This window comes from Lithobates pipiens, unplaced genomic scaffold (assembly GCF_037356315.1).
Source record: "Lithobates pipiens isolate NorthernLeopardFrog02 unplaced genomic scaffold, aLitPip1_a1.2 Scaffold_13, whole genome shotgun sequence".
In the NCBI taxonomy this organism is placed as follows: domain Eukaryota; kingdom Metazoa; phylum Chordata; class Amphibia; order Anura; family Ranidae; genus Lithobates; species Lithobates pipiens.
The window spans coordinates 508,232,930-508,242,157 of NW_027507718.1; positions in this window are offsets into that span (position 1 = coordinate 508,232,930).

Here is a 9,228-nt window from a genome sequence, read left to right on the forward strand (position 1 = left end):
TGGGATCTGAATTTGGTTCTCTCGGCCTTAGAAGCCCAACCATTTGAACCTCTGCATCTGGCTTCTTTAGCTCTCTTGACAAAGAAGCTGGTTTTCCTAGTAGCCATATCCACGGCTAGAAGGGTATCAGAATTGGTAGCTCTTTCTTGTAAAGAGCCCTATTTAATTATCCATAAGGACCGGGTGGTTATGCGTCCCAACAGGTCCTTTCTACCTAAGGTGGTTTCAGGTTTTCATCTGAATCAGGATATAATCCTACCATCCTTTTTTCCAAATCCTCAGTCCATAGAGGAAGAGTCCTTACACACTTTAGATGTGATTAGAGCAATCAGTCTTTATCTTCAAGCAACTGCTCAGATAAGGAAAACTGACTGTTTATTTATTCTGCCAGAAGGCCCTAGAAGGGGTCAGGCAGCGTCAAAGTCCACTCTCTCAAGGTGGATCAGACAGGTTATTTCTCAGGCCTATAACTTAAAGGGGAAGATTCCTCCTTTTCAGGTGAAGGCGCACTCTACTAGGGCTATCAGTGCTTCTTGGGCAGTGCATCACCAGGCCTCCCTGGCTCAGATCTGTAAGGCTGCGACTTGGTCATCAGTCCACACATTCACCAGATTTTATCAGGTGGATGTCAGAGGGCAAGAGGATATTGCCTTCGGGCGCAGTGTACTGCAGGCTGCAGTTTAGGTCCTCAGGTCCCTGGCGGTCTATATTTATGATCTGTGTCTCCCTCCCCTCAACCTGAGCATTGCTATGGGACATCCCACTATGTAATGAAGCTCCTGTGTCCCGTGATGTATGATCAAGAAAATGGGATTTTTATATACAGCTTACCTGTAAAATCCTTTTCTTGAGAGTACATCACGGGACACAGGGCTCCCGCCCCTCTTGGGTTTTACGTGGTTTCTTATTGCTTTGCTACAAAACTGAGGTGCCTCCCAAATGGGAGGGGTTATATAGGGGAGGAATTCTCTTTAATTGGGGTCAACCAGTGTCCAATCACCAGAGGTGCCTATATAACCCACTATGTAATGAAGCTCCTGTGTCCCGTGATGTACTCTCAAGAAAAGGATTTTACAGGTAAGCTGTATATAAAAATCCCATTATTTTTAACTTTTTGCTATAATAAGTATCCCCCCAAAAACATTAAAAAAAAAATGTTTTTCCTCAGTTTAGGCCGATACGTATTCTTCTACATATTTTTGGTAAAAAAAAAAAATCGCAATAAGCGATTATTGATTGGATTGCGCAAAATTTATAGCGTTTACAAAATAGGGGATAGTTTTATGGCATTTTTATAAAAAAAATTTTTTATTATTATTATTAGTAATGGCGACGATCAGCGAATTTTATTGTGACTGCAACATTATGGCGGAACACATCTGACATTTTTGGTATCCCCGCGGTGATAGAGTCCGCGACCGGACTCACGGGAGTCCCGACCGGCACGCGCGCGCCACCGGCGGCGCAAAACGCGATGGCAGGGCGGCAATTTCAACTGGACGTACCTGTATGCCAGTTTGCCTACCCATGCCATTCTGCTGACATACATCGTCGTGCGCTGGTCGGGAACTGGATATAATAATCTGTTGTGGCATTTTATTGAGGAGTCACTCAATTGGGTTTGTGCTGTTATCCCAAGCACAGTTGAACCATTACCAATATCTTAACTGAAGTATTCCAGTAAACATTAACAGAATATAAACATATTGAGTATTGTCTTATTACTTAACCACTTTCAGACCGGACCATTTTGCTGGCTTAAGACCAGACCACTTTTTGCGATGTGGCACTGCATCGTTTAACTGACAATTGCACGGTTGTGCGACGTGGCTCGCAAACAAAATTGACGTCCTTTTTTTCCCACAAATAGAGCTTTCTTTTGGTGGTATTTGATCACCCCTGCGGTTTTTATCTTTTTTATCTTTTGCGCTATAAACAAAAATAGAGCGACAATTTTGAAAAAAAACGCATTATTTTTTACTTTTTGTTAAATATCCCACAAAAATATATTAAAAAACATTTTTTTTACCTCAGTTTAGGCTGATACATATTCTTCTACATATTTTTGGTAAAACAAAATTGCAATAAGCGATTATTGATTGGTTTGCCCAAAAGTTATAGCGTTTGCAGTTTTATGGCATTTTTATTAATAATTTTTTTTTACTAATAATTTTTTTTTTTACTAGTAATGTCGGTGATCAGCGATTTTTATTGTGACTGCGGCATTATGGCGGACATATCAGACATTTTTGGGACCATTGTCATTTATACAGCAATCAGTGCTATACAAATGCAGTGATTCCTGTGTAAATGACACTGGCAGTGAAGGGGTTAACCAGGGGGTGGCAGTGTAGGGGTTAAGTGTGTCCTAGGGGCGTGTTACTAACTGTGGGGGGCTGGGCTTTGTGTTAGTGAACACTGATCTCTGCTCCAATCACATGGAGCAGAGATCAGTGTCACTTGTTGCTAAGCAGAACGGGGAGATGCTGTTTACAACGGCATCTCCCCGTTCAGCCTCCCCATGAGACGATCGCGGGTATCCCTGCAGCGATTGAGTCAGCGGGACCCGCGACCGGACTCACGGGGGTCCCGACCGGCACGCGAATGCGCCTCTCAGTGACGCGCACGCGATGGCAGGGTGGCATATAGAAATGGACGTACCTGTACGCCAATATGCCTGCCCGTGCCATTCTGCCGATGTACATCGGCTTGCGCCAATCAGGAAGTGGTTAAAGGTGTTGCAATGATGTCTGAGCCCAAAGTGTCAGGTGGGTTGGAATGTTCACAGGGTCATGGCGATGCAGATGAGCAGGTAAATCCAAGCAGTCCCCAAGGGGGCCGTTCTACATATAGTTTATATATACCATAGAAATGCATGCTAATGTTAAAGCTGGCCTACTCAGAATTTACATCAAATCCCATCTACACCTTTATTTATCATCATCATGAAGGTGCACCTATAAATGATCATTCCCACCAAGATTACAAAAAATTGCTCAAAAACTGAACTAATTTCTCTAAAGCTGCCTATGGAAAATTCTGGGCAGTATTTACAGAGAATGCATTGCAAGGAGGAACTCTTGAAACCCAGCAAAAGATATTGTTCACCCACTGGATATATCCTTCACTTGCTTGACCACCGCATACCCAAAATCCATTGCACTGGATGCCACCACCTAGAAGAAAGGGTTTTGATCTGTTTTGAGATGCCACCACCTAGAAGAAAGGGTTTTGATCTGTTTTGAAGGTATGCAATGAAGACCACTGACAACATGGCGGCCTACCTTCAAAATAGTTCTGAAACAGATCTGAAAGCCATTAAGGTCCCATGGGATGAGGCAGATGAGTCAACATCTGACAGAACTGGATGGAGAGAAATGACTGCCATTGCATGGGAGGACCTAAATCTAAGTAATACCTTAGGAAATCTGAGCACAAAATGGTGTTCAGGGGGCAATGTAAAAACTATTAATACCAGGTCTTCAGAGAGCACCAGTGTCTCCCCCCCCAATGAGATCAACGCCCCTTCCCCATTTTCCTCAATGATCACTAGTGTCCTCTTTCATGCAGTGGGGCATATCTTCTCCGACTTACCTCTGATGTTGAGATTTCTTCAACTGACCACCGACACTGGGCTTTATTTCTTCCCAATAACCACCAACACCAGGTCTACAAGGAAGACCACAATTAGGCAAATGCCTCCCCATGTTCCCCATTGAGTACTAGTTTCCTTTCTCACCGAGATGGGGAATATATCTTCTCCCATTGACCTCTGATGTTGAGCATTCTTCCTCCAACTGACCACTGACACTGGGCTTTTTTTCTCCCCATTAACCATCAGCAACAGACATTTTCTTCCCCACTGACCACCAATGCTGGCCTTTTTTTCTCTCCTGCTGACTACAGGCACAGGGTACATTTCCTTCCTCAGGCCACCAACATTGGGCATGTTTTTCTCCCCTGGCCATCAATGGCATTGTAGTGTTGTGTTATCATGCTCTCCATTGAATTGCTTGCTACACACTGTACAAAGGTAGATGAAGGAGATAGTGTCCAAGGAGATAATTGTTGCCTTCCGGAGTGAGTAATGTACACATCATATACAGCAACACAGTAAGCCTTGCAGCATTGTACAATACTTAAACCTTGGTTGTGGTAGTGAAAGCGATGGCCCCATATTGTGGAGAATAAAGGAATTCTCTACTTTAAAGCTGTACTGCAGACATATAGGAGAGGCACCCCAAGGTCTCTAGGGAGAACAGTACAATGCAACGTATAAATGTGAACCCTCTGTGCACCATGGTGCAAGGACTTGGAGATAAGGGGAGAGGGTGGAAAGCAGTCAGGATCTAACCAGAGAGCCCACACCAGTCACTGAGACTTGTCTGCTTTTGTAGAAAATGTAACAGGTTAAATATCATTGTCCAAGGTGAGTTTGAAGTTGTCTGGAGTGCAGGTAACATATCCCTTGGCTTACCTTAAACCAGTGTAAGTTTGTACAACCCTATCCTTTCTATGTGGCTAACATGTGTAAGATGGCTTCAGCTTTACACCACTCCACAAGCCACATCCTCTGACATGTTTCGCCCCACTCAATGGGGCTTAATCCTGAAGGTCCTCTTACACATGTTAACCAGGTCACAATATAAGTATGCATATCTCATTCCTGTGGGACTGCTGTGGAAGGCGGCAACCACTGTAGTACCTGGCACTACTACAGTGATCACCGCCATCTTCTGGGTCCTGTGTCACACTGACCACAAAGGTTCGCTCGCTAGTGCCTTCATTCAGAGAACACCTTGAAACTTTTCAATGAGTACAAGGCATTCTCTGATTGGACAGGGTGGAGATTGAGATGTAATCGACCTGCCTCTCCACCTCCTCTAATCAGAAAACGCCTTGTATTCATTACAAATAAAATACAAGGCATTCTTTAAGTGCCATTTAAAAGAAAATAGCGCTAGTCTATTTGTCTCTGCCCTATAGTGTGCTGCCAGCCCATTCAAATTTCATGGTAGCAGAGATGTGTTAATGCAATGAATCTAGTGCACCGGACCTTAGGCCCCTTTACACTGTTGCATTTTGTCGCAATGCATATTAGTAGACAAACCTCATTGTATTGTGGTGCCATTCAATTTGAACTACACCCCAACCCACTGTTGCCCTGGGCACAATGGTTTATTGCAGGGATGGGGGTGCCCTGACCCTAAACCTAAGGAAAGGGGGAGGGCACAGTTTGGCATCTTTGCCCTGGATGCTGGATGACCTTGTCCCAGCACTGCTATAAAGTAATGCATCTGCATTAAAAATTAGGCTCTTTTCTGCTTTTCAACATTGTCATGCCTAGACAGTCCATTCATTATGACATTTTGGGGGAGATTTACTCAAACTGGTGCACACAGAATCTGGTGCAGCTGTGCATAGTAACCAATCAGCTTCGAACGTGAGGTTGTTTAATTAAGCTTTGACAATAAAACTTGGAAGCTGATTGGTTTCTATGCAGAGCTGCACCAGATTTTGTGTTCACCCGTTTTAGTAAATCTCCCCCTTTATGTCACATGGTAATGCAATGCATGTTAAAGGAGAAGTCCAGCCTGTGCTGGTTTGGCTGGGCTTCCCCTATGGGTCAGAGGAGTGCAAATCATTTTGCACTCCTGTGACCCGTTTTCAGCAGAGAGCGGTCTGAAGTCCGCTCTCTGCTGACGTCACAGAAATCAGTCCAGGCACTGCGTCATCCCGACAATAAAGTCTGGATCCACCAGGTGCCTGGGCTGATACCCATCTCAGCCTCTCAGCAAACCCCTGAGAGACTGAGACGGCCACTACCCAACCCTCCACAGCCCAGCACTCCGTTGAGCGCGCGCACGCGCGCGGGGGGGGGGTGATCAGGGGCAGAGCGGAGAGCCTTTGATTGACAGTCAGCAGATCTCTGCTCGGGGAGCTGTGAGAACCGAGCCATAGGGCCGCGTTCGATCGCTCGGTCCTCAGTGCAGAGGCAGCTGGGGGACAGATGCAGCATCCACCTAGATAATTATGATTATTATTTAATTCACTGCATTGGTCTGGAGAAGTGTGGATGGAGTTCAGCTGGAATGATTACCTCCCCCGGCAAGGACTCTGTGACCAAAAATCTAGGCTCCTGGTATTTAATCATTCCATCCCAGTACAACTGTTAATGTACATGAACCCATCAACCACTTAGAAAGTTATAAAAGCCCTACCTGACAGCAGGTACAACAGGCATCTACTACTGCCTTTGAAAGCCAGAAAGCTTCTTATATGTACCCACCTGAATCTGGTTTCTCCAAATTAGTAAGAGCTTGGTTTCCCTGACTTTGGGACAAAGCCTTGGTCCCCCACTGTCTCCTTCTGTACTTCTCCTTCAGTTCTTCTTGATTGCAAATGTCACAGGGGGTACAGGACCAGTGTCAACAGAATTCACTGCAACCTTTAATAATACTTTAAAGGATATGTGTCAGCCATTCTCACCCAGGGTTCCTCCAGAGTTGGCTAGGGGTTCCTTGCACTGTGGTTAATTGGCCTCCCATTTTATGGTGCCTGCATAGTTCCAGAGATCTTTTTAGCTGTCTGTAAGGGAGGCATTCTAATTTACTACCAATGTAAGGTACATTCTTCTCATTGACCCCCGATGAATTGGATTTAGCAGGTGTTCCCTCAGACCTCATAATGATATCAAAGGTTCCTCTGGATTAAGAATGTTGAGAAAGGCGACTATGTGTTATCTTTACATGCACCTAGATTTTCTGTGGTTAGAGGGTAAGTTTACCATTTTGAGAAAAATTAAAAAGATGAACAAACTCCAAAAATCCTGATCATGCCTTTGACCCTTTAAAATGCCTCAACAGCAGGGCCGGATTAACATAGGGGCTATTGGAGCTGCAGCTCCAGGCCCCTTTCTCAAGATAGGCCCAATTGCCCAAAAAAAAAAAAAAAGAGATCGACTTCGAGGATTGTAGCTCGGCGATTAGGAGTCACAGAGACCCCATATTTGGTGGGTATGTAGCTAAAGACCCACCCCATCACTGGTTAAAATATGGGGCTGCTATCATATATGGTTCCGGAGATACAGGTCTCCTTGCGCAGCCTGTCAGAAGCTACATACAGAGCGACAGTATAAATACAAGCTGGAACGCTCTGCTGCAGACGGAGAGGATGAACTCACAGAGCTTATAATAATTATTTGTATATTACTTATGATAATTAACCCCTTGGCAACCAGGCCCATTCTGAGACTTCTCTCCTACATGTAAAAATCATCATTTTTTTATGCTAGAAAATTACTCAGAACCCTCAAGCATTATATATTGTTTTAGCCGACACCCTATGGAATAAAATGGTGGTATTTGCAACTTTTTATGTTGGAAAGAAACTGTTTCATTCATAAAAAAAAAACACTAAAGTTATCACGATTTTTTGTTGTGTATTAAGCCATGCTTTACATTTTTTTACAGGTTACATGTTTAGAGTTACAGAGGAGGTCTAGTGCTAGAATTATTGCTCTCGCTCTAATGATCTTGGCGTATGTAACCTGTGTGTATCTGGCTCTGATACTAACCAGTGCCTACCCAGGGACTGACTAGTATCTCCCCCAGCCTGTCCCCACACACACACACACACACCCTCTCACCTGCTGCCCTGTGAATGGAGCAATCACTCCCGCAGTGTTATTGTGTTCTGCCAGTGAATACAATGACTAGTGTTGCTAACTATAGCTGGCAGCACTGATTGTTTTGGGGAAAACCTGACAGGCTGGTTGCACTCAAGTCGGTTAATAGGTTGACTTGTGTAAAACCAGCTAGCCCATACATAGATCGACTATGGCTGGTCTCTGCTTAATTGGTGTAATTTCAATCCATGTCTGGCCCGCTTAACCACTACGCAGTCCCTAAACATCCTTCCACAAACCTTTACATTTTTCCTTCCCAGATTACTTCATCCTCCTCTCCCACACTTCTCTCCTATACATAGTGCCCACTGTCATACTCTCCACACTTCTCTCCTATACATACTGCTCACTGTCATACCCTCCACACTTCTCTCCTATACATAACGCCCGCTGTCATATCCTACACTCTCCTCACCTGTACATAGTACCCGCTGTCATACACTTCTCTCCTGTACATAGTGTCCACTGTCGTACCCTTCACACTCCTCTCCTATACAGTGTCCACCGACACACCCTCCATACTCCTCTCCTATACATAGTGCCCACCGCCATACCCTCCATACTCCTCTCCTATACATAGTGCCCACCACTATACCCTCCACTATACCCTCCATACTCCTCTCCTGTACATACTACTCACTGTCATACCTCCAACACTTCTCTCCTATACATAGTGCCCACTGCCATACCTCCAACACTTCTCTCCTATACATAGTGCCCACTGTCATACCCTCCACACTCCTCTCCTGTACATACTACTCACTATCATACCCTCCATACTCCTCTCATATACATAGTGCCCACTGTCATACCTCCAACACTTCTCTCCTATACATAGTGCCCACTGCCATACCTCCAACACTTCTCTCCTATACATAATGCCCACTGTCATACTCTCCACACTCCTCTCCTGTACATACTACTCACTATCATACCCTCCATACTCCTCTCATATACATAGTGCCCACTGTCATACCTCCAACACTTCTCTCCTATACATAGTGCCCACTGTCATCCCTCCACTCCTGTACATACTACTAACTTTCATACCCTCCATACTCCTCTCCTATACATAGTGCCCACCGTCATACCCTCCCTCCACACTCCTCTCCTGTAATTACTGCTTACTGTCCTACTCTCCTGTACATAGTGCCCACTGTCATACCCTCCACACTCTTCTCTTATACATAGTGCCCAATTTCATACCCTCTACACTCCTCTGCTGTGCATACTGCCCACTGTCTTACCCTTCACACTCCTCTCCTGTACATAGTGCCTTCTGCCATACCCTCTGCACTCCTCTCATGTACATAGGGCCCACTGTTAGACCCTCCACATTCCTCTCCCCCACCTGCACATACTTCCCACTTTTATACCATCCATACTCCTCCCCTATGCCTCTTACCCACAAAAACTGTTCTTTAAAATTATATGTTAAAATTATATGTTATATGTTACCAGCTCTAGAATGGGCACTTTTGTCAGTTCAACTAAAGGAAATCTCACAGTCCTCATATTTGTTCTGCCCCATTATTAGTACT